Here is a 25,078-nt window from a genome sequence, read left to right as displayed (position 1 = left end):
AGTGTTTTGTGCAGGGTGACTTTACACAGAATCAGTTACTTGACATTTGCACAATTGAGGGGGTATACAGTTACCATGCAGTCTGGTAGCAAGTTATAGATAATGATGTCACTGTTATGTATTGTAGGGGATGCATTAAAGCCATGGATAATGCCCCTCACATGTAACCAAAAAATCATGGCAGAAGTGGCCTACAACTCTGTGCATGGAGTGACATGGAACATTGTAGAGCAGTTGCTCCATAGATGCTTTGGCTGCCTAGGTGCATCTGGTTGGACACAGAAATGTTTACCCGAGACCTTGAGCCATTTGTTTCCAGTGTGCACCATGTTATATAAACTGGTTGTGTGGAAACATGTCCTGCTGGGATGGTTCCTTGCTGTTGAAGCTATCAGATCTGAGTAAGCAGTGAATGAGGAGTAACACAACCAGTCAAATGATGAACATGCAGCAGTGGGACTCCATGTGTGACAGAGGTGGGAACAGTCAATTTCAGCACTGGCAAAGAGGTGACATCTGGTCTGCAATGATCCACCATGACACAGATAACACAAAGTAAAAAGATGAATGCATTATTGAACTGTGTCTGTGTAACACAGTGCATGAAATGGTCACACTGTGCTTGAAACATTAACTTACCCACTCAAATTATTGGCTGGACAGGGTACAATAATCAGTATTTGCAAAGGTGGGGTGAAACAGTGATAAGTGACAGCAACATTGCCACAATGTCCGCAGTCATGGGAGGTAGATGTAGTAGCCATGCTGTCTAGTAGCAGGTTATGTTAAGTTGGGCATGACATCCTCCAAAGGCAGGGCTGACTTGCCATGTTACAAATATTGGTGATGTCACCTGCAGTCTTGGAGCTTGATGCAGCCTATAGTAATGTTGGCATAGAAATATGGAAGTGTGTATGTGTACTCTGATAGGGTGTCCAATGTTTCTGCTTTGGATGTACAGCATCCATAACCAGTACATCAGCCACATGCAGGTGTGGTGCTGCATCTATTCAGTGCAAGTAGCAATTGTGTAGAACTACCAAAGTAAGATCCTGAGAAGTGTTAGTGGTCACTATGTAAGACTGTCCAAGGCTAGGTGTGTTGGTCTGTGTGATCAGGGCTGACAATGATGCTATCTCAGGAATGGTCTGTATCATGTGGATATGCCCACCCTGTGACGAGCCACCTTGTATCCAGACTCTTCCATGGCCATGGACAGCAGAACTAGCAGAAACAGACTGGAGGCTCTTTACTATCTTTTGCATGGATCTCCCAATGGATGTTATGTTAGCCGCCACTGACCTAAGCAGCACTGTCTCCTTCCTGACCTTGTATTTTATGTCACAGTTCAGGTTCTGGATGTTATCATGCAGCCCAAGCAATTGTTTCATATAATTTCACAGGTCACTGTGAACTCTCACCGTCTTCATGGTGTGGGTAGCAGCTGTCTGGACCTGTTTCAGTGACCTGCATATGCATGGATTAATGCAAGATGTTGTGCTCAGAAAAGGAACAGACTTGGAGTTGTGACACTATTGTAGACTAGCATGACTGTCCTCTGTGGTGTCTGCATGCACACCAGAGGCAATGTATCTCACATGTGCTGTCTGGGCTGAGGACAGCTGTGTAGCCTGTGTGGGGCTCTCAGTTACAGGATGTTTGACAAGCACTTTTGAAGCTGGGTTTTCAGCTTGCCTCTGCTTAGTCTTCTCATATGTGAGGTATTTGTTTGAGGCCTTCACTGCTATTGCTGCTGGAAGTGCCACTATGGGGGATGTATTTGAGGCCTTCATTGCTTGTGTTGCTTACAGTGCCACTGTGTCATCAGAATGTGCCATGTACCTGATGCCGTCATTATCAGCCACAGGTGACCTGCTATCAAATGAAATCAGACATGTACTCAGAGCCAGATCATGGTCAAATGGGGCCATAGACAGGTTAATGGACCAGGGCCCAGCCATATCAATGTTCCACTACTTGTTATACCCGAACTGCAGATTCTACAACATAATTTCCATCTCAGCCTATTGCTTCAGCAATGCTGTGAAGCAAAACCAAAAAAATTAAGGGAAGGGGGAGACAAAGGCCAAAACCAGGAACATTTATCAAATATATTGCTCTACTTATATACTTACAAAAGTGCTAGAGCAACATGTCCTGCATTAACATATGTTTTCTGAAGAACAGGAACTCTGAAACTTAAATGTCTGTCGTGTTAACTGCAGTGTAGTGCTCAACTTACCAGCAAATGGTACAAATTTTACAAGAGACAGGCAGATATGAAATAAAATAAAAAACAGGGACATAATAGAAAAACAGTCAGTGACAGATGATGATGATGATTTGCCATTATCAGAAAAAAAGAACAAATTTTATGAGAAACAGACCAAAATATGAGGTAACATCTGGCTGGTATATTATGCAAAATCATGGGCAGTTCATATGTATGTTTTTTAAAGTTTTAGTTCCTGTAATGCAGAAAGTTTCCAAGTCAGACAGTCACAGTCCTAGACATGATTTACAGCAATAAATTATGATGCTCAGTGTTCCACTTTCTATTGTAACCCCTTATGTAGCAGCATACCCTGGTTGTACCCATTAATGTCTTATACCACTCTGCCTCATCATCCGTATGCACATTTAGATACTCAAGAGACTAGCTATTTATTCCATGCAAACTTAAAACAGGAACCTGACTGTACACCTGACTCTCTCGAGGAAACCTTTTAACCACTGTGAGGTGTAGCTTTGCTTACTCCTTTGGCTCACTCTGTATAAAAAAAAACAGAAGCAACATCCACTGCTCATTCCCCTTTAATCTGCTACCTCTATATTTTCTTGTTCGAGAAATAAACTGACTCTCACAGGAATTCTCAGTGATTTATTAGAAACATACCTCTTCAAGTGTACCTCAAGAACATTCCTCATTTCGAGTCTTAAAAAATATTCCACAGTGAGAGGGTCTGTTATACATTCAGTGTTAATAAATAACTGCTGTTGTCTATGGTAAATAATACTGAATCATATAAAACAGTAGCACATTTCACCATCCTGTGAGCTTCCTAGATGAAGATGTTAGTAAGCTGTCACTAAGTATGCCACATTTTACCCATTTGTTCCTCATTATGAGAGGTATTGTTTCACATTTTAGATATGAAAAATTGAGAGCTATCACCAGAAAATCAAACATTTTATCAGGGACAGAACAAAAATGAGGTAAAGTCTTATTGTTCTGAAAATATTCCTGTTGAAGTATAAAACTCTACTGGTTGCCATTGTTTATTGGCTGACTGTACAGTTAAAGAAGGGCCTATAAAACATCCTTATTGTGGAGAGGCTTGGAGAGCTGAAAGCAACAACAGCTTTTTATTTATCTTCTTCTGCAACTCCGTCAAAGGAAGAAAGAGTTAAAAAGAAAAAAAAAAGTGGAGGGGAAAACAGTTTAAGGATCACCTAAAGCATAAAGCAAGTAAAGGTAGAACTGGAAATCTTTATTTTTCTAAACTCTGCTGTATACTGTTACACTGCTAGTTGTATATGATGTGTTTTTGCAGCTTTTAAAAGAGAAGGGCCCAACTAACTCACACCAATTAAATTGAGTCACGGTGCAGGGGGTTTACTTAACTCTGTTTTGGAAGTTAATGAGGTACATTCCAGCTCTATGAGACCATTGTTGCTGCTGAGGCTTTGATGAGACTCAGAAGTTCTGTGGCAAGAAGAAAATCTGAGGGATGTCACCACAAAAACAACTGAGTCTGGGAGTCCTTCTTTCAGAGGTATGAGTCAGAACTTCCAAGCATTATTCATTTCTTCTCACTTGGCTTTCTGCTTTATGATGTTCATCTCTATGTCACATAAATGCCTCATGCCCATCAGCATGGCACCATTAAATCAACAAATTGTTTTCTGTACTAAGCCATGATAACACTGTTGTGTATCCCAGTATTCATTTGGGAAAATAAATACATGAAGAGAGGATTCTGTTCTGGTGTAGGTTTAATCTGTGAATCAGACTGCTAGGTAGTAAGTAACTAAACACTGAAGTAAGTAGAATTGCAAGGAATAACCCTTCATTAAGCCTCATACATTATACATGCAAAAATGCACATAGCAGTACATGTTAGTCAGTTATTAAACAAGAGATCAGTTTGTCTAGCCTGTCAACATTAAGGAATATTATTTAAAGTAAGTGGCAGAGTTGTATTGTCAGAAGAACGTTATTCCCATATAAATAGTCCTAATGGGTGGCTACCCCTTTTATTAAAATATTCTGTAAGTGACTTTCATATATTTTATAGGAGGGTAGAATAGTCTAGTACCAAAATGGCAGCTGGTTTTGTGAATATTTATAAGGGGTTGTTCCTGGCCCTTAAAGGGTAATCGTCTCTCTTCTAATTTTGATAAAGTGGTATTGCCCAACGGAGTAATATCAAAAGGGATATCCACTGAAAGAGTGTCTGTGGTTATCCATGTAGTGTAGAAAAGCATAGTGCATTATGGCTAGGATTTGTGCATTTTTAACTAGCTGTATCTTCCTGGAGTCCTTAAATTGACTAGTGGTCAGGTTCAGGTTATATTAAAGTAAGAACATAGTTCACCGTCTGTAAGTGAAGAAAATGTCTCTTCATAAGATACAATGTATACTGTTCCCTGTACGGGGTTCCTTGATATTATTTCCTGTAGGTACAGCCAGGTAGCTTCTTTAAGGTTATGTTAAACTTGAATGTGCTGCATATGGGTTTATATCAGCCCGTCAAAATGGCAAAGTGAAGTTCGAACACTGATTATCGTTATGCCGCGGAACACCAAATTCTTTTCGAGGGGAAGAATTTGGTGGGCCGTTTCTGTGGCTTCGCGATTATCAGGACTGTGGTGGGAAGTTACGGGTTGGGTTCAGGTAAGTGTGCGATTGTGTGGACGTTAGGGCTAGGGTTTGGGCTCGGGTGAGGTGGGTGTGCGATAGTGACAGACTTTAGGGTTAGGGCGTGGGTCAGGAGAATGTGTGATATTGACGGACTTTAGGGTTAGGTTTTGGGTTAAGGTAAGTGTATAGATAGTAGTGTATGTACAGTTTAGTGTAGGGTTAGATGTAGGATTTTAAGTGTTTGTGTGTGAATTGCTGTTTTTTTGGTGTGCTTGTGTTGTGTTTGTGTTTCTTGGAACAGCGATTTTTTTCCCTGGGAAAAAAATCGCTGTTCTAAGACTTCGATGTTTTTGTACTTCGTGATTAGAAGTTCGAACATATGGTGTTCGAACTTCAGCCATTTCGGTGAACTGATATAGACCCCTGCATACTTCCTTTTATTAATATATTCTTTGCTCTTGCACAGAATACAGGTGATTTTGCTGCCATACCCTTCTTTATCTGAATGAAATGTACCATGAATTGCATAAACAAACCAACATATGGGAGTGTACCATAGTGCATTCTTTCTTGAACATAATTTACCTAGCTACTGATCTGGCTTCTGCTTTAAACTTACTCCAAAATTTGGACTTTTAGTTCATCACATTGGATTTATAGTCCTCTTTCTCTGATAATTAAATGTAATGATATTTTCCAAGTCCTGTTCTGATTCAGATACACATAGTCCATTTTTTTGCTTTGTACAAGAGCTGGTGAGACAGAGAGAGAAAGCCTTGACTATGGCTTAGTTCACCCAAGTTTGATAGGTGGCTCAGGCACTTGACAGTGCTGGCACTGGAGGATGGGCATGTCCATTCTGGGGTCACAGACTGGGCAAAGAAGGATGCACCTGACCACAATCCTTTTGTGGAGGGCAGTGTTGTAATAGGGAGTGCTGACAGTGGGCCTGTGGCTTACCAAGCCACAGCTGGTGGTAGCCCTCATTAGCAAGTGCACTGGAGTGTGCATTCCCAGAGGAAGGGCATTGCAGGTCCCCTCAGTAATGTGGATAGCCCATCCCACTTCCCAGGGGTGGGGTAGGGAGTTACCCAAAAATGCTGTTATCACCAGATCAGGCTACTAGAGAAAGCACAATCTCCTCTACATCTGTTTGAATGAAAGACTCCTTGGGCAGATCTTGCCAGAGCAGATTTGGAGATTCCTCACTACTAAAGAATGAATACTCTGAAGTATAGTAGGGGAGGATTGATGTTTGGCAGACAGAGGAAGAAATACACACCTAGAAAAAATTACTTGGTTTCACTTGCTCCCTGCTAGACAAATTAACAATACACAAAGTCACATTCAGCAAAGAGCCAAGAGATGATGCTTAATATAGGCTGATGCTGGAGTGTTCCCATAGCTTGCATCCATATTGATGGTATTGCTGCATCTTTTTGGTTATCATTGGGACTGCTCCATTTTCTGACTAGCCCCCACATGGTGTTTGGTATTAAAGACCTGCTTCTGCCTCTCTTATTGCTCATACTTCCACCGGAGATTAAGCCCTCTTTATCTGGTGCCCTTCTGTACTCCACAAAATCATCAGTCTGTCTTAAGGGCCTGCCTACCTCCAGCTTCTGTCATCCTTTCAGTCAACTTTTTCCTAACCCCCCTCCAGTCTTTCTCTAGTTTGCTTCTTTTTATTCATAACTTTTAACTTGCTTCTGTAATGCATCTCATCCCTTCTAGTTGTGTAGAGTGTTGGCCAGCAAAATCACCTGTGCTAAATCTCTGTGCCTCAGTCCAAGGTTGTCCATATTTTTCCTTTCCTGTAGTCTGTTTTCTGAATTCCACCATACCTTAAGGCTAGACTCCTCTCTTTTCTTGCCAACAGCGTCAGTGTCTTCCATCTCAATTAACCACTATACTGGTTATGGCACTCCTCCTTTAATACTGGAGCATGTACTGGTCAGTTGTGGATATTCACTGTCTACATCTGCTTCACATGCCATTATTTTTCATTTTTTGTGTGTAAAGTACCTCTAGGAGTAGTTTGGTAAAACATGCAGCGTTATACCAGCAGTCAGTATTCTTTTATGCTTCCTGGCCTGCAGTAGATAGAATTTCCTGGCATTTGAATACATGAATATGTGTTGAGGAGTCCCTTGGTCACACTGCTCTTTTATCCACAAAGTAGTCCTGCTCAGCCTTGTTCACATGACCTTTGCCTCTATATTTGGAAGTCCAACATCACTTCTCTTTCCCACACCTGTGACATTCCATCCCTTTTCTCCAAATCACCTAATATTCATCACTTTGTATCTGTCTCCATCTATCCATTTGTCACTTACTATGATATACTTGAGATATGACAGCTGCTTCCTTCTGCTTATCCTTCAGGTGTACATAGCTTTGTGACAGGATTTTAGTTACCACCTGCTGTTGGCTGACAGTATCGGTAGGCCACTTATGGTCAGACATTAGGTGTAGGTCATCGACTAGCAGCAGCAGTTTATCAGTTTTATCCAGGCAGTACAGCTGTTCTGAGCAGATACTTGCATACTTACTGTGGCCAGTTCTACCACTTTTTACCTCAACATGCAATGCAGTAGCTCTGGGAGAAGCAGATGACCTCACCTTGTAAGCTGTATCATATTGGTGCCTGCATGACATTCCCTTTCCCATGTACATTCTTCTAAGAGGTGTGACAGTTGTTTTAGTATCTGCAAAATTCCCTTTCAATTCTTTAAAAAGCTGATCATAAAATTATTAATGTTGCAAAAATTATTAGATATACATTTTGATTTTTTTTGTGTGAATTTTTATTCTTTTGCAATGGAACTATTGCAGATAAGTTGCAGTGCTTGGACTTCACTTATATATGCTGCTGTGGATGTACTTTGTGATTCCAATGTATTTTGCAATAAGTACCATGGTATTTCCTGTGTATTACTAATGTTTGCAGAATTATGTGTAACAAAGTATGAACTATAAACAGCTAAATATAAATGCCTACAGAACATTACACAGCTATCTGTACCTTTCATATTCGAGAGCTGAGTCACAAGATATTGCAGCTTGTATGTAGGAAAGAACATTGAGCTAGTTCTGGGAACTGCCTCCTACGACTTGAAGACTTCCACAGTGTACAGAACAGCAAGCCTTCTCTGTTTAGTAGCTTGCTATCAGTCACACAAATGCAGTTCTTGGAACGTCAGCATTACTTAACTTTCCAGGACAGTGTTGTTAAAGCAACACCACTAGAAAGGTTTTGCTCTGAATATCTTCTGATTGTTTGACACCAAAGTGTAGCTTATCTGCAGTCTACGACCTAAATGCATAATACTGCATGCTGAGAAAGAAGGCATTCTTAACACTGTTCTGTAGTCTATCATTCAACAAACAATTATATACAAAATCATGAATAACATACTGGAATTACTTTATAATGCATCACAGTATCAGGCGTCATGCTGTATTTCTTTGATTACATGAAAAAAGTATAAAGCTTATTTTTTGAAACATATTTTGTTAGTAATACCCGTTACAAATTTGAGATAATTTTGTACAGTGTGTGTGTGTGTGTGTGTGTGTGTGTGTGTGTGTGTGTGTGTGTGTGTGTGTGTGTTATGGACATGTGTATATACCTATATTTCAAACAGTAATGGCAGTATTTCTTTATTACGTCTGTGCGTCATTACATCCTGAGTCATCTTGCAGCCAGCACACATAATGACCATAACATATTGCCTGTGTCAGAATTTCACAGCATGTGTCTGTTACTAAACATGGTTGAATTTGATATTTCCAGGCTGAAAGTGTGAGAAAGAAGTGTTATACTTTTCTGAAGTCTTGCCGCATTAGTTTAAAACAAGGAAGATGTACCCAGAGTGAAAGCACACTTCTATGAAATCTTTGCAGCTGTCAATGCAATGTATACTATGTTGTTCTTGTCTGCAATTGTCATTATGAAAATTTCACTTAATGAACTTGAGGGACTTATGGTGGCAACAAACCATATCAAAGATATATCTTTTATTTTAAGAGAACATTTTTGATGTTTAACTGCATGCTGCTAACTCCCTGGGATGTATTACTCTCAAAAAATGCCAGACATGGTCACCAAATGTTCTGTAACAGTTTGGTATTCATTTTCTTCAAAATGTGCGTATTGCTTGAATAAAGCCATGCTTATCTAAACTCCATTATGAGCCACTGTATTAGTAACAGTGGAACTGCAAAGTATGATTTGTTTAAGGGACTTATCTAAGCAAGTTGGATGGAGAACTACTTCAAAAATGTAGAATGTGCTACTTCGGCAAAGATGGAAGTGCTGTATTTCTGTAAAAGTAGACCCCTGAAGCATTTCAAGATGGAGGTGGGTATTCATAGTTCCAAGATGTCATCTTTTATCTGTATTTTCTGAAGAAATATTATTTCTTCAGTAGTGGGTTTTCGGCAGGATCTAATTAGTGTCATTTCTTTTCACAGCTATGCGTACAGTAAAGAGAGTAACAGAAGGTGAGTCTAATGATCTGCATCTATTGTAGTCAACAATGTGTCTGTTAGGCAAAACTTTCTTAGGTACATGTTAAAGACTAGGCAGTCCAGATAGTGTATTTAATTTATTAAATATCAGCATATGTGTACAATAACTCATTTCAGTAATAAAAAAGTCACGTTTGCATTTTTAGTCATTACTGTAGCACAATTTAATCAGTTAGAATTCTGGATATGCATATATGTGTATGTGTGTCTATGTGTATATCTATATATATATATATATATATATATATATATATATATATATATATATATATATATATATATATATATATATATATATATATATATACACGCACACACACACACACACGCATACACACGCCATCAATTTCTTTAACTCTACCTTTCTAAATATACTAAATGTACATGCCCCTCCCAGAAATATCAGAGTCAAAGCTAACACTGCACCTTGGCTAAGCAAAGATACAAGATCCCTCCTTAAAGCCAGAGACAAAGCCTGGGACCTATGGAACAGTGTCAGGTCCCAAACATAACAAAAGCTTAGGAATAAAGCTAAAAAACTAGTAAAACTTGACAGGATTAACTACTACTACAATATACAAACAAAATACCAAAACAATCCTGAAAAGTACTGGGCAGCGGTTAACAAAATTCTATTACCAGGTAAACATAGTACTCCCACCCCTCCCTTAGAAAACACATCAGAGAGCATATCCGCACAATTTAACAAATTCTTTACTGAAACTATCCAGTCAACAAAATAGTAACAACCTGCCTTGCACAGAAGCCTGTAAAACACACAGCAGCAGCAATTTATTTCACTTCTAGTCTGTATCTATTGATAAGATAAAAAAATACCTCAAAAAACTTAAGCCTACAACACTAGCATCTGACAAATTACCTGCAGAATTCCTAAAAATAGCCGCAGATTCTGTAGCCTATCCAATAGCCATTCTAATTAACAGATCACTGTCAGCAGCCCTCGTCCCCATATTTGGAAAATATTACATATAATTCCTCTCCACAAAGCAGGCAATTCTACAGACCTCACAAACTGTCATCCAATAGCCATCCTATCACCCATAGCCAAAATCCTTGTGAGATACATACATAGCCAAATCATGGACTACTTGCTTACTCACAGACTCCTGTCATCCACTCAGCATGGCTTTTGTCCCTTTCATAGTACCACCACCGCTCTAATGTTCTTCACCAGTATAGTAAACAACCACAGAAATAATGTCAAATTTGTATCTGCTACCTTTCTTGACCTGTCAGAGGCCTTTGGCATGGTAAGACATAGTAAACTTACTGAGACACAGGTCAGAAAGTGTTTTGATGAGTCCCCCATAAACTGGTTCCAAAGCTATTTAACAGGCCTCCAGCAAGCAGTATTATGGCAGCAAGAACTCTCTCCTCTTCTGCCAGTCACTTTTGGAGTACTTCAAGGCTCCATCCTAGGCCCATTACTTTTCTCTCTCTATACTAACAACCTATACACTGCTACTCCTCATGCATAGGTTATTCAGTATGCAGATGATTCGACTCTAATCTGTGCTGCTGCTTCATTACATGAACTCCAAACACTAACGCAACTATCCTTCCTCTCAGTTGAAACATGGCTTGCCAGTATCCAACTTATACTACATCTTAACAAAAGAAAACTCGTACTGTTCAAACCTTCTAGATGTACCTCCAAAGACCCCACCTTTAACATCTTGTCCAGGAACAAAACTATTATCTCTCCCATAGCACACACTGCACTACTTGGAGTCGAAATTGACAACAGTTTGAGATTTGATATACACATTGTGCATACCATTAAGAAAGTATGTAAAAAAACTAGGAACTCTCTATAGAAATAGACAACATCTCACCAAGCACACAAAGACAACCATAGCAAACACTCATTTCATCTCCACACTACTGTATGCCTCCCATATTCTTAATAATCTCAAAAAGACTGACCTAACCAAGCTAGAGTCCTGCTATAACACAATAGCTAGATTTGATTCAGAATCCACGTATAAAACACATCACTGCAAAGCTCTAAAGCAACTCAGATGGCTAAAATCCCACAACTCTTACATTACAACGAACTTACTCTAGCTCATAAAATTCTCCATCTCCCAGAGAAAACCCCTTCATTGCAAAACCTACTTCAACCCTAGTCTAACAATAGATCTATTTGCTCTTGCAAGAAATTCCTTCTCAAGGTAACGAAAGCCAATAACATTGTAGGGGAATCACTCTACTCAAATTACTTGTCCAAAATATGGAACTCAGTACCTACTGACATATCCTCCATTTCTTCCTTAACACAGTTTAAAAAAATCACTAAAGACACATTTCTATGCTACTTGGCTATGTTCCTATTCTGCACCAGGCTAGTCCCCATCTTTAGCTTCCCTGCCCAATACTCAGATAGTTCCCTTTTTCATTCTGTTTTTCTTACTTAAATATTCCATGTTTTATTGTATATATGACTACTTAGTCATCTGTATGTACACAGACATTTAAGCATGTATCTTCTAAAATATAATGTATATTTCAGTTACCAGCATAATTATCATTATTTCTTGGCAGATTGTATAATACTAATGTTTCCTTGTTAATTGATTATCTGTGGAGCTTTTCTCCTCCGGCCTCCACTGAAAACAGACATGTGTCCAGTGGACTTTCCCAGTAAACAAAAATAAAATAAGTAAAATAATAACTAATATACACATGTGTGTGTGTGTGTGTGTGTGTGTGTGTGTGTATATATATATATATATATATATATATATATATATATATATATATAATCAATGCAAAAGAAACTACTTCTGAATATTAGAAATTACATTTATCTTGAGAACTTTATATGACTTCTATCAGCCCGAATTGGAACTACCTGAAACAGAAGAAAATTGAAATTTAGTTTCTAAACCTGCTGGACAGTCATGTAATTTTAGTTTATGGACTTTTTTTTTTTTGCACAAAGCTTTTCTTGTATTATCTTACTAGTTCAGTCAGTTTAAGTTAAAGTAAGTTAAGAAATGCATTTCATTGTCTTCACAATGAATCATGTTGGACCTGACATTTTTCCAGTATACCTCTGTTGACCTTAAGCAGACATTTTCCTTAGTGTTGTAAATAACACAAACAACTGTTGTAGTTATATTGATTGTCTCAAAATATTCGCAAAGTGTGTAATGCAGACTATAGAAGTGACAGTGTGTTCTGGTTCCAACTATCTTAGCATTTCTTGTATAGAGGAATGTAAACATTTATTAACAATGAGTTCTTGGTATTGGAAGAACTTCAAGTTAATTACATCTATAGGGATGAATGTTTTGCATGTGTATTGAAAAGAAGTGGGGGAAATATGGGTTTAATTATCATCGGTGAAAGCGAAAATACATTTCCAAAGAGAAGTAAACATTTACCTCTAAAGGTATTTTATTGTCACCTCCCATTATTTTTGCATTGCTCTTTTGAATATGTATGCTTATGTAACAGCAGTTCTACAGCACAGCAATCTTTTTTGAAGAGAAACATCTATGTGACATAAATTGCAGAGGCAGAACAGTAAACATCCTTGCATTTTAATCCCATGTTTGACAGTATATATTGCAACACTAAATTTAGTGTGGCTACTTATGTTTTCACTGTAGTCTTTAACTGTGAAGCAAAGGAAACAGGAAGTCTTTTAAAACATTTCAGCAACACAGCATGTTTAACTTGGAAAAAATATCATGTCTGTACATGTTTTCAAGAAGTGTGGTATGTAAGAGTTGCATATACATTTTTTTTTGTGTTCACCTCAGATTATGGATGATGGCTTGAAGAGTACTGTCATTCAGCCTCTCTCTCACTTTAGTAGTAGTATGCTTGCCTGAACAACAGTCTGCTATACATTTACAATCAGGTGAGTTTCTTGATATATTTTGAGAACATAGAAAGATGGCTAGTTTATCAAACTTCTCTAAAACCCCAGAAACTCATGAGTGCCACTTTGGAGCATTTCTCACCTTTGAGACAAATCTGCAACTGTTCTACTTCCCGCTTATCTGTGTAGTTCTTGCAAATACTAGAAACTGTCTGCTCCTTAGTATTTTGAAAGTATTATTTATTATGCATAGTATCCTTTTTTCAGCTCCGTGTCCTGTGTCTGGACCGTGCCAGTGCCAGGAGGTGGAACATTAAAATAAAGTAGTTCTATTACTACTCATTTTTATGAGTACTTATTCAACATCTTTGATGAGCTATGAACCAGAAAATGTTTTGCAGCCTGTTATACTTCTCTGTCCAATGTGATTGTCATACTGCCAAACAAACCAATGAATAACACAAGCTGAAAGACAAAACTGAAGACTGCTAAAACCCTGCTATTTATTAATATGATTAAAATAAAACTAAAATCCGATAAGAGCTTTCATCCCAAGATATGAAAGGAGCTGAGACTTCTTCAGATAATGAAAAGTCATATGACTGTCACTTTTATTCAATCTCAAAATCAGCTGACAAAGTACGAATCAGTTTGGAGCCAAACATCGCCTCATCTGTTCCAGGCCATTAACTTAAACTATTAATAGAGATATTTTCATTTAAACCCAGCGGCGTAGATGTATCCAACAAAAGTTGCCACCTTAATTCCCTAGTGTCCAAATTAGCAACCAAGCACTGCCTCTTGGATCAATACTAATATTCTCAGGGATAGCAAATTGAAACATATGATCGCTGTTCCTTTCAATATGCTGGTATAATGCATTAGTTGACTTTTTTCTATTTATTTCATAAACATGTTCATAAATGCGGAGCTTCAACTTCCACTCAATTTTTCCAATATAATAAGCAGAGCATTTTAAACAGAGTACAACATATATTCCTCCACAAGTTTGACAGTTGAAGTTACCTTGTATTCTAAAAACTTTCACAAAATAATTCGGATAAGGAAATGGATATGAATAAAATTGGATTTATCAGCACATTTTTCTAGGGCAGTTGCGGTGGTGCAGCAGTTAGTGTTGTTGCCTCACAGTATGAGGTTCTCCAGTTCGATTCTTGGCTGGGGTGCCTTCTGTGTGGAGTCTGCATGTCCTCCCTGCAGTTGCGTGGGTTTCCTCCATGTGCTCCAGTTTCCTCCCACATTCCAAAGACATGCAGCAGGTGGATTGGACACTCTAAATTGGCCGTAGGTTTGAGTGTGTATGAGTGAGTGGTATGGATGAACTACTGTGGCAGGGCAAACCTTGGCTCAAGATGATTGTCACTGTTGAAGTGACACCCTGATCCCATGTGCAAAATGGGAAAAAGGGGTTGAGGATGGATGGATTTTCTAGTGATAGTGATGATATAAGTAGAATTCTTCAGAATTCAGCACGGCCAAAAGTGATATATAAAAAAGGGCACACTTTTAAGAACGTATTTGATAATTGTGGTAGATTTTGTTGGAAAATGGAAGGAAAAATGAGTAAATGTGGACTGTGCCCACAGTGTGCCTTTATATATGTGTGTAGTGAAGTTAAGATCATGAATAAAGTTTTTAGAATACAAGGTAACTTCAGTTGTCAAACTTCTGGAGTAATATATGTGAAACTCTGCTTAAAATGCTCGGCTTATTATATTGGAAAAACTGAGTGAAAGTTGAAGTTCCGTATTTATGAGCATATTTATGAAATAAATAGAAAAAAATCAACTAATGCATATTACCAGCATATTGAAATGAACAGAGATCATATGTTTCAATTTGCTTTATTTGAGAAGGTTAGTATTGATCCAAAAGGCAGTGCTTGGTCGCTAATTTTGGACACTCGTGAATTATGGTGGCAACTTTTGTTGGATTCATCTATGCTAACGGGTTAAAATGAAAATATCTCTATTAATAGTTTGCTTATGTTAAGGGCTTGGAATAGCTGAGGCGATTTTACCAGGTATAGCCCTTTAAAAGTTTTGGCTCCAGATTGATTCATACTTTGTCAGCTGATTTTGGGATGGAATAAAAGTGACAGTCATATGACTTTTCATTATCTGAAGAAGTCTCAGTACCTTTTATATCTTGGGACGAAAGTGCTTATTGGATTATATTTTTATTTTAATCATATTAATAAATAGAAGGGTTTTAACAGCTTTCTGTTTTGTTTTCAGTTTGTGTTATTCATTGGTTTGTTTGTTGGTTATGGCATCAGGCAGCGGACCTGGAACTGAGTCAGATAATTCTTCTCTTTAATCAATTTTGGTCACCTTACCCAACTTGTGGAGTAGCTAGTACAACAGTCTGTTCATTCAGATTCACAAATGCTATTTCAAGGTAGTAATGGGCAGAGAATTATTCAGCCCACACAAAATAGTGACTTTTTATAGCCTGGTCAAGAACAGTATTTTGCTGACTTGCATGGTTCTTTGAATGACATGGTAATGGAGAATGGGAATAATTGTGGTGCTTCACAACTTAATCTAGATACTTGATTAAATAAAGAACAAGACTTTCCTAATGCATATAATTCACAGGGGAGTGGTTTACAGACAAGCTTGGAGTTATTTGAAAATAAGCTTTTACAATTCCAGAAGCTCCAGTATGAAAATGATTATTTAAGAGAATATTTAAAACCCCAACAAGTGCCTCAAGGCTTGTGATGCTGAAAATATCCTACTGGTTTGGTAGAGCATTCAATGTTATTTCAGGAATCTTAGCCATGTATGATAGACATGGCTGTGAGCTTATGGAGCTACGTATCAAGTATAACATTAAAGAAATGGATACATTGTATGCTGATATTAAACAACTCTGCGATTACCCAGGATCTGAGCTTTGGCCATTTCAAACGGGCTTATAATTATAGCTTTGTCAAGATTGACAACGTCTGTTCTGATATACAACAACAAAAAATTAAAAAGCTTCAGCGGGACCAGAAACAGTATCTTAATAGTTCTGCATGTCTGAAATCACCCAAGAGTCAGCAGAAAAAGGAAAGCTATAATAGTGTGGTGCAGCAAAATGTTTCAACTAGTGAAAATTCAGTTCAAGAGGCGAATGAGAATTGTAATATCCCTTTAGAACAAGGAATGACAGTAAGGAGATCAGAATGGATCCGGCATCGCAATTCCAGGAACAACAACAATTTTTCACATTATGGTCAATGCCTCCCACATTGGAAGAGGAAGGGGGGGGGGCAGAATACTAACTAAATGGTCTATCTCCCTATTCTCTAGCACTGGTCTGTATTGTTTATAATTCCAAGAATGACTTTTCTGTGTTCAGTTATTGTGGTTCCAGTGTTACTGTTGAGCATGCTGATATTTTTAGTAAAGGAAGTACATTTGTTTGTAAGAAACGTGTACAAATTCCTACTGTCCTGAGTGAATTTAAGTTATTCATTCAGAAGCTTAATTTATTTTTGTATTTTTATGACCAGCAGAATTTGGGAAGGCAATATAATGAGCATGAAGCCTTGTATGTATGGAGTACGTTTATTCCAGATATTCACCTTGTGCTACACTTATTCGAAAGAAATTGTGAATTAGGTATTAGGCAATTGTTATCAATAAAGCCTTCTTTTAAGGATGATAATTTAACTGTGGATCAGAGGGCTGTTATTAATAAAAATAAAACAACATGATCTGATCAGGATCATGCTTCCTGATAAAGGTGGTGGGTGTATATTGATGGATAAATGTGACTACAAACAGTGGAAGTTGGAATTACTTTATAGCGATAAATATGTGGAATCTTTGAGAAATTAAATTAGCATAGAATATCAGAAAATAGATCTGGAATTGGACGATATGGTGTCGCAAGGCCAGTTGACTCCTATTGAATTTGAATATCTCTATGTCAAGGATCCTAAGATACCGGAAGAATGCCATTACTGCTGCACAGGTTAAGGCTGCATTGTCCAAGGCCAAGAATACAGTTTCCATAGGACCAGACAATATCTCTGGTTGTATTGTACACAAACTACAAAGTGAACTGGCACCCCACCTGTTTGCCCTGTTCAATCACAGCCTCACCTCAGGCATATTCCCTTCCGAATGGTGCACTGCTACAGTCATCCCACTCCATAAAGGGGGAGCGACTACGGACCCTGGGAACTATCACCCCATCAGCCTGATGAGTCTGATATGTAAGGCTATGGAACGCATCACCATGGACGTAATTAATAAGGATATAGGGAATCTCCTAACTCTGGACCCATCGCAATTTGGTTTTGTGAAGGGCAGATCATGCCTGCTCAAGCTGGTGGACTTCTTTGAGTCAGTCACCAGAGCTGTGGATGAAGGCCAGGTGGTCCATACAGCCTACCTTGATCTGGCTAAGGCCTTTGATACCATTCCACAGGAATTATAGATAGACTCACCAAACTAGGCATCAACCCCTATATCACTAGATGGGTTACAAATTGGCTTACAGAGAGATCCCACAGTGTGAAAGTAGCAGACTCCAAGTCTGACTGCCGAACAGTCACAAGTGGATTCCCAGAAGGATCGGTCCTGGGTCCTCTCCTGTTTGGCATCTACTTCTCAGAAGTCCAGGCCAACACAGGGAGGCTCTGGCTGACCATGTTCGCAGATGATTGCAAGCTCTGAACCATTATTAACTCCCCAAGTGATGCAGACATTCTTCAGAAAGGCCTCACTGAGACAAACGTCTGGTGTCAAAGCCATGACCTTAAGCTCAATGCAAAAAATGCGTCGTCATCCCCTTTGGGAAAAACTCAGTTCCCACAAATTAGCACATCGATGGTAGTCCACTAAACACTGAAGGCATTATAAGAGATCTGGGAAGGGACACAGGTTGACAGTAACCTCTCCTTTGACCAACACATTGCCACTGTGGTCAGAAAGACCTTCTATGTGACACATGTCATTACCAAGGGTTTTGCATCCAGGAAGAAAGAGGTTATCATCTCTCTCTACTCTTCCCTCATTAGACCAGTCATTGAGTATAATGCCCCATTTGGCATGTACCTCACTAGGCACCTGCAACAGCTGGAGAGGCCCCAAAAGTACCTCACAAAGAGGATCCTAAGCCTTAAACACATGTCCTACATGGATAGACTCAAAAAACTCTAGCTTTTTTCTGTCTCATATCGCCTACTAAGAGGTGATTTCTCCTTGACTTACGAAGCCATGTCTGACCCAGCTGTGTTAGAAATGCTACATCTAAAGAAATCCCAATCCCTTCGCTCCACACGCTCCAGAGACCTAAACCTCATTACCACAATCAAGAGAACATGCTGGAGGTACAGGTTCATAACCCAGAGACTACACATGCTATGGAATAGACTTCCCATACATGTCAGGCAGAGCACCTCACTGGCTCTCTTGAAGAGAAATCTTGATGAGTGGATGGGAAATAGAAAGTTCATCCCTGGGATCACTCCAGTGGCTCTACTCGATAGAGGCACTGGAAACTAACGTCGCCAGGGCAATTCTATGGGCTAGGCTTGTAAGGGCTCCAGGGCCATTAGCCTAGTACACACCTATGAACCTATACCTACCATATTTGGCTTGACAAAGATAACTCAGTTCAAAATCCACCCCTTCAACTTATAGTGATTGCTGTTAATTTTAAAACTAGCCCTATCGCTAAATATATTGACTACAAGTTAAAACCAGTTATGGAGAATATACCAGCTTTATGTAAGGACTCTTGGACTTTTTTGGCTGAGATGAATAAAGTAGTGGATTTTATGGTGGGAATTTGTTTAACAGTGGATATTAAAGATCTATACAGTAGCATCCCTCATAATATTGGTCAAGCTTAGTATGCTGACTATTTGGCCTTCTTTTTGAAACTTCTGCAAGATAGAGTTAATATTTTAACTGCCCTGTTGGAATTAGTATTGCATAATAATTTTATATATTTTGAAGGTCATTATTTTAAGCAGCAGTCAGGAGTGGCCATGGGGGCTGCATGTGGCCCAATATACGTCAATGTTATAATGGCCTATTGTGAAGCTCAATATCTGTATACATGTAGATTTTTTCAGTTTATTAAAATCTATACCCATTTTTGGATGATCTGTTTATAGTGTGGTCAGGCCCAGAGGACAGTATTCCTGAATTTATGGATTATATTAACACAAGTACTTTTTTCTTGTATTTTCATGTTCTGTGATTAAGAATTCTATTTCATATCTGGATGTTTAACTGGTTAAGGATATGGAAAGGAATACATTGATTTCAAGAATTTTCAGGAGGTTCACGTATTCCAGTAGTTTATTGCATTATGATAGTAACCAACCATTCCACCAGAAGAAAGTGGTCATAAAGGGACAAATGGTAAGAGCTGCCAGTATGATGCTGGAATATGAAGATTTTATTCTTGAACAAAATAATCTAGAGGAAATGTTCCTTAATAGGGTCCAGCTACCTGACTTATTCAAGCAGTTAAACAGAAGGTTATTAAGAAATGTGAGACTGGTCATTTTGCCAGTATTTTAAAATCTTGCTACTTATGGGAAAATTTGGGAGAAGATGTGCAGAAAGAGACCTGTTTAGATGTAGGTGAGGATGGAATGAGTGGATATTCACAAAGTCATTTGGATAAGGAAATGGATATCAATAAAACTGGATTTATCAGTGCATTTTCTAGTGATAGTGATGATATAGGTAGAATTCTTCAGAAGAATTGGAGTTTACTCAAGTATGATCAGGAATTATTTGATTGACTGGGGGCACATCCAAAAATTATATATGAAAAAGGACAACATTTTAGGAACATATTTGGTAACTGTGGTAGATTTTATCAGAAAATGGAAGGAAAAATAAGTAAATGTAGATTGTGCCCACAATGTGCCTCTGTATATGTGTGTAGTGAAGTTAAAATCATGAATAAAGTTTTTAGAATACAAGGTACTTCATCTGTCAGACTTCTGGAGTAATATATGTGAAACTTTGTTTAAAATGCTCGGCTTATTATAGTGTAAAAAATGAGTGGAAGTTGAAGTTCCTTATTTATGAGCATGTTTATGAAATAAACAGAAAAAAGACAACAAATGCATTATATTGAAAGGAACAATGATCATATGTTTCAATTTGCTATACTTGAGAAGGTTAGTATTGATCCAATAGGCAGTGCTTGATCTGTAATTTTGGACACTCGGGAATTGTGGTGGCAACTTTTGTTGGATTCATCTATGCCACCGAGTTTAAATGAAAATATCTCTATTAATAGTTTGCTTACGTTAAGGGCTTGGAATAGATGAGGCGATTTTACCGGGTATAGCCCTTTAAAAGTTTTGGCTCCAAACTGATTCGTACTTTGTCAGCTGATTTTGGGATTGAATAAAAGTGACAGTCATATGACTTTTCATTATCTGAAGAAGTCTCAGTAACTTTTATATCTTGGGATGAAAGTGCTTATTGGATTTTAATTTTATTTTAATCATATTAATAAATAGAAGGGTTTAGCAGCCTTCGGTTTTGTCTTTCTGATTGTCATACAGTATTTACCGTATGTGTTCCCATAATAACAGTACCAGACAACTGTCTTATTCCAGTATACACTGCTTGTTGTGCCTTGAAAGTGTATTTCTACGGAGAAGATGTGTCAAATATTTGTATCTTTATATCTAATAACCTGTTTTGGTTTGTTCTTCATTGTATGCAAAATGTTGGCGAGAGAGTCATAAAGGAGTTTATACCAAAGAATGTGAGAGACCTACAGTTCTGTTGAGGGGAAATCTTGGCTTTTAAATCATGTGGCCTTCTTTGAAGAGGTACCAGCAACACTTGTTGAAGCATTGACAGGGCATACCACTTATCTTGGCCTTGCAAGGCATTCAGCACCATCCCACATATGGGAATAATTGACAAATTAATAGCACTAAAAGTCAATTCATACATTATTCGGTGAGTAAAATATTGGTTATGCAAAGAGAACATAATACATGAAGGCAGGGGCTTTTGTCTCTACCCTAACAGCAGTTATCAGTCATGTGATACTGGCATTTTGTAATGGTCCCACTTCTTTCTGCACTGCTCTTCTTATACACTGAAGCTGGAAATGGGCATTACCCAATATGCTGATAATTATAAACTGTGTAAAATAATTATATCAATAAAACATGATGACAGTTTCCTAAGATGCTCTGTAAAAAAATACACACCGGGTGCACTAGAATTATATCACTTTTAATATCAACAAATCTGCCATCAACTGTCTTAGCAAAAAGGAGATGCATTAAGATTACAAAATAAATGGATAATCCAAAAGCTGATTCCATTATTAAAATCTTGGCACAATGATATACATTGAACAGAGTTTAAATTATCTACCAAACCTGTGAAAGCCATTCTGTAGCCCATCTAGGCTCCAGAGAGATCACTGTACCACTTTTGTACATCACTGATTTGATCTGATCCATTATTGAAAACAGTATTGTGTTTTGTAGCCTTTGAACAACCTATCTTTAAGAACTTGGAAAGGTCCAATTATTCCTTATTAGGAAAAAATTGTAAGGTTCAGAAACTGAACTGTTCAGAAAAGCTTCAGGAATTGTCATTGTATTCAATTTCTTATAGGTTACTTACAGATGACCACTGCCTGGTCTGTAAGGCAGAGCCTGAGACAGTTGTTTGAAAGTCTACGTCTGGATGCATCACTGATGGAACTCACACTAGATCAGGGAACCTAGTATTCAAAATTAGTATCAATAATAAAACAATGACATCTGACTTATATAACATCCTGCAAGATTATGGAATTATCTTCCACTTACTGTTAGGAGAAATCAACTTTCTTCAAACTAATTAACAACACTAGAGCCTTTTTAGCCTAGCCATTCATGCTCCAAATTTTCCAATTATCAATGTCTATGGGCTAGTATATGCATGTGACTTAGGGCATCTACAAATCCCCCCCACCGTACATAAGGGGCACGGGTGACAAGGCAGGGGTAAATTTGTGATTTCCTATCCATTGGTCCAAATTGCTTTTGAATAAGCTTAGGGAAGAACTCTGTTTCACATGAATGGGAGTCTGTTCCCAGGGAAGGTGTAATCTCTGAGACACATACCTATCCCTCCAACATGTTTTGTTTATGTAGGAGACTGAGTACAAGGATAGGGCTTTGAGGTGGTCCACATAGGGCATACTGTTTACACCCTGTAATCTTTTAGTGAGGCTTTCTTACTACCATGGACACATAGGTTCATAGGTTCATAGGTTAGTACTAGGCTAACTGTCCTTGTGGGCCATTTTAAGCCTAGCCAATTACCCCATGTGAGAATCAAACCCTGCACCTTGTGTCTACAAGGTAAACACCTTAACCATTTTGCCATCTTCCCACTCCAAGATATATATATATCTTGGGGAAATAGAAAATAGCAAAATGTGGTTGTGACTGTCAAGCTTTTTGAAGGCCAGAAGTTCATAACCTTAACAATCAAATCAATAAACCTGTGTAACTTTAATCCTGTCACAGTAAGCAACCTTGGAAATTTAGACTGGCCACATAATTATGTGTTGGTGAACATATTATTGATGTCATACACACCACTCTTTCTAAGACACTACACTAATTCCCAGAGTTCATAGTGAGGAGTGAATGGCGGACACTGTGTGAGAGGCTGAGATGCTGATTTATTGTTGTATCTCTGTATGACTCACCTGTCTTTAGTGATATATGAATTACTGTTGAAAACGAGAGAAGAGTTTTCAGCAACCAAGGAACATGAATGCTGGCCTTTCCAGTAGCATTAGTAACAGAAATAATAATTTGTAAAGATTAAATGCTTCCTGCAAAGCAGCTGTCAAATGTGCTTCATTCTTTTTATCTTCAAGTAATATGACTAAGTACTAAAAAGGTAGGATAGGTGTGAGATCATGCAAACATATCTTGGAATGCATATCTCCATCTCTAAAAATATTCCCATTCGTTGTAGAATTGCAGAGGCGTGAGTTGTAACCGTCGAGCAGGCATGTTATTACAGAATCTGATGTTTGCTTGTTTGGAATGAAGCATGTAACATGGCACTAAACTAATTGTAATTCTTCTGCGTATGTTGAGGAACCAGTGTAGAGTTCCATATGTTAGAGGTAATTGTCATCTAGAGCTGGATATTATCTATGTACAGCTTGTATTTATTACACATTAAAAATTCACATTCCAGCCTGTTTGTACCTATTTTTCTTGATGCGCTGCTTTGTCTTTTTTATTGCATTTAAGAAATATTTTGCTCGCAGTTATATCATTAATATGGCAGCCACTGAGAAGAAGGTATTGCTTACTTATTTGTTAACCAAGTAACTCCTCTAAGTACAGGTGTCTCTTTTCAAAGAAAAATCAGGAGGTCCAGCTGGTTAGGCGATTTGCTGAAGTGTCACTTTTTTTCCAAATGGAGATTGAGGAGCTCAAACCCAATACTACATAGTGAAGCTCAGTAACAACTTATGATGTTAACTATGTTCTCTAAATAATTTTATGTATGTATGCACACGTGCACATAATATAAATATATAGTATTTAAAGGACAGCATCACATGCATTTAAACCCTTAGAATTAAGATCATAAGCTATTTACTATAAATGACTATATATATATATATATATATATATATATATATATATATATATATATATTAAATCAGTAACAAAATGGACATTGCCAACAATTAAATCACCGGCAGCAAAGTGACAACCTCATTCCATCCATCGTGCAGTAAAACACAACAAAATATATATATATATATATATATATATATATATATATATATATCACAACAAGGTGAATCAACAGTGGGGAAAACTCCATAAACCCAGCTGTTGCCAGGCTAGCACCATCTCCATTCCCATGCATTTGATGATCTATGAAAAAAAAAAATCTTACAGGTTGACAAAGCAATCATTTGGCAAAAAAAACTACCTATATATATATATATATATATGTATATAAATAGATTTATACTATATCATCAGGTTTTCAGAAACTAGAAATCTATATGATAGAGGCAGTATGATTGAATTTCCAAAAACTTGCAATTAAAAAAAGAACAAGTCTATGTTTTTGCAAGGGGACGAGCAAAAACTTAGATTTACTTATTTATTTTACATTCAAATTTTCGGTAACTCGATCCTCTCAAATAACTCAGTTTTGCTATGACATTAAGTCAATTACATCTTTCTTCCTTATCACACCTCCAAATGTACAATGTACTTGAGGAAAAATTATTTGGAGTCTGCTTGGGGTATAAAAATACCCATGCAAACACTTCCAAGCAAAAAGCCTTAGTTCCCTAGACTTTGTTGCATGTTTGGGAACATTACATATGTCCTCTGATTGTTTCTTTATGAATTGCTTATACACTCTCTCTATCCAATCATTTCTAACCTCCTCTGATTCCTTTAGTTATCATGTAATATTTGTATGCCCTACTAATTATCCCTTTCAAACAGCAGCTTTCTGTTGCCTTAGCCATTGTGCTAAAAGCTTTTCTGCTCTGGAGTTATTATCTAGAAACAGTTGCTTAACAGCAATCTTTCTAAACTGATGGATATTATCCAGGTAGTTATTTTCTCTTTAGCATTCTGCAGTTGTGCCTCTTCTTGTATTGTGAGATTCCCTCTGTTTTGCAGTACTTTAACCCTTGTCAGTCCCTCTAAATAATTCTTCTTATTTCTTAACCATATCTATTTTTATTTTATTTCTACTGCTCAGGCAACAGAAAATAGAAAGAGTCGTTGCCAAACCTTGAGAGCTTATAACAAGAAA

The 25,078-nt window shown here is 37.8% G+C and overlaps 1 protein-coding gene across 1 annotated transcript in view; it reads left to right on the top strand.

The window, feature by feature from the left end:
• The window catches only part of SHC3 (SHC adaptor protein 3), a 583,606-nt gene that overhangs the window by 57,194 nt on the left and 501,334 nt on the right, over positions 1 to 25,078 (top strand). The window lies entirely within an intron of this gene.

This window comes from Protopterus annectens, chromosome 2.part2 (assembly GCF_019279795.1).
Source record: "Protopterus annectens isolate FY-2018-M chromosome 2.part2, PAN1.0, whole genome shotgun sequence".
Classification (NCBI taxonomy): domain Eukaryota; kingdom Metazoa; phylum Chordata; order Ceratodontiformes; family Protopteridae; genus Protopterus; species Protopterus annectens.
The sequence above is the reverse complement of the archived record's forward strand: the minus strand, read 5'-3'. Positions and strand labels throughout refer to the sequence as shown.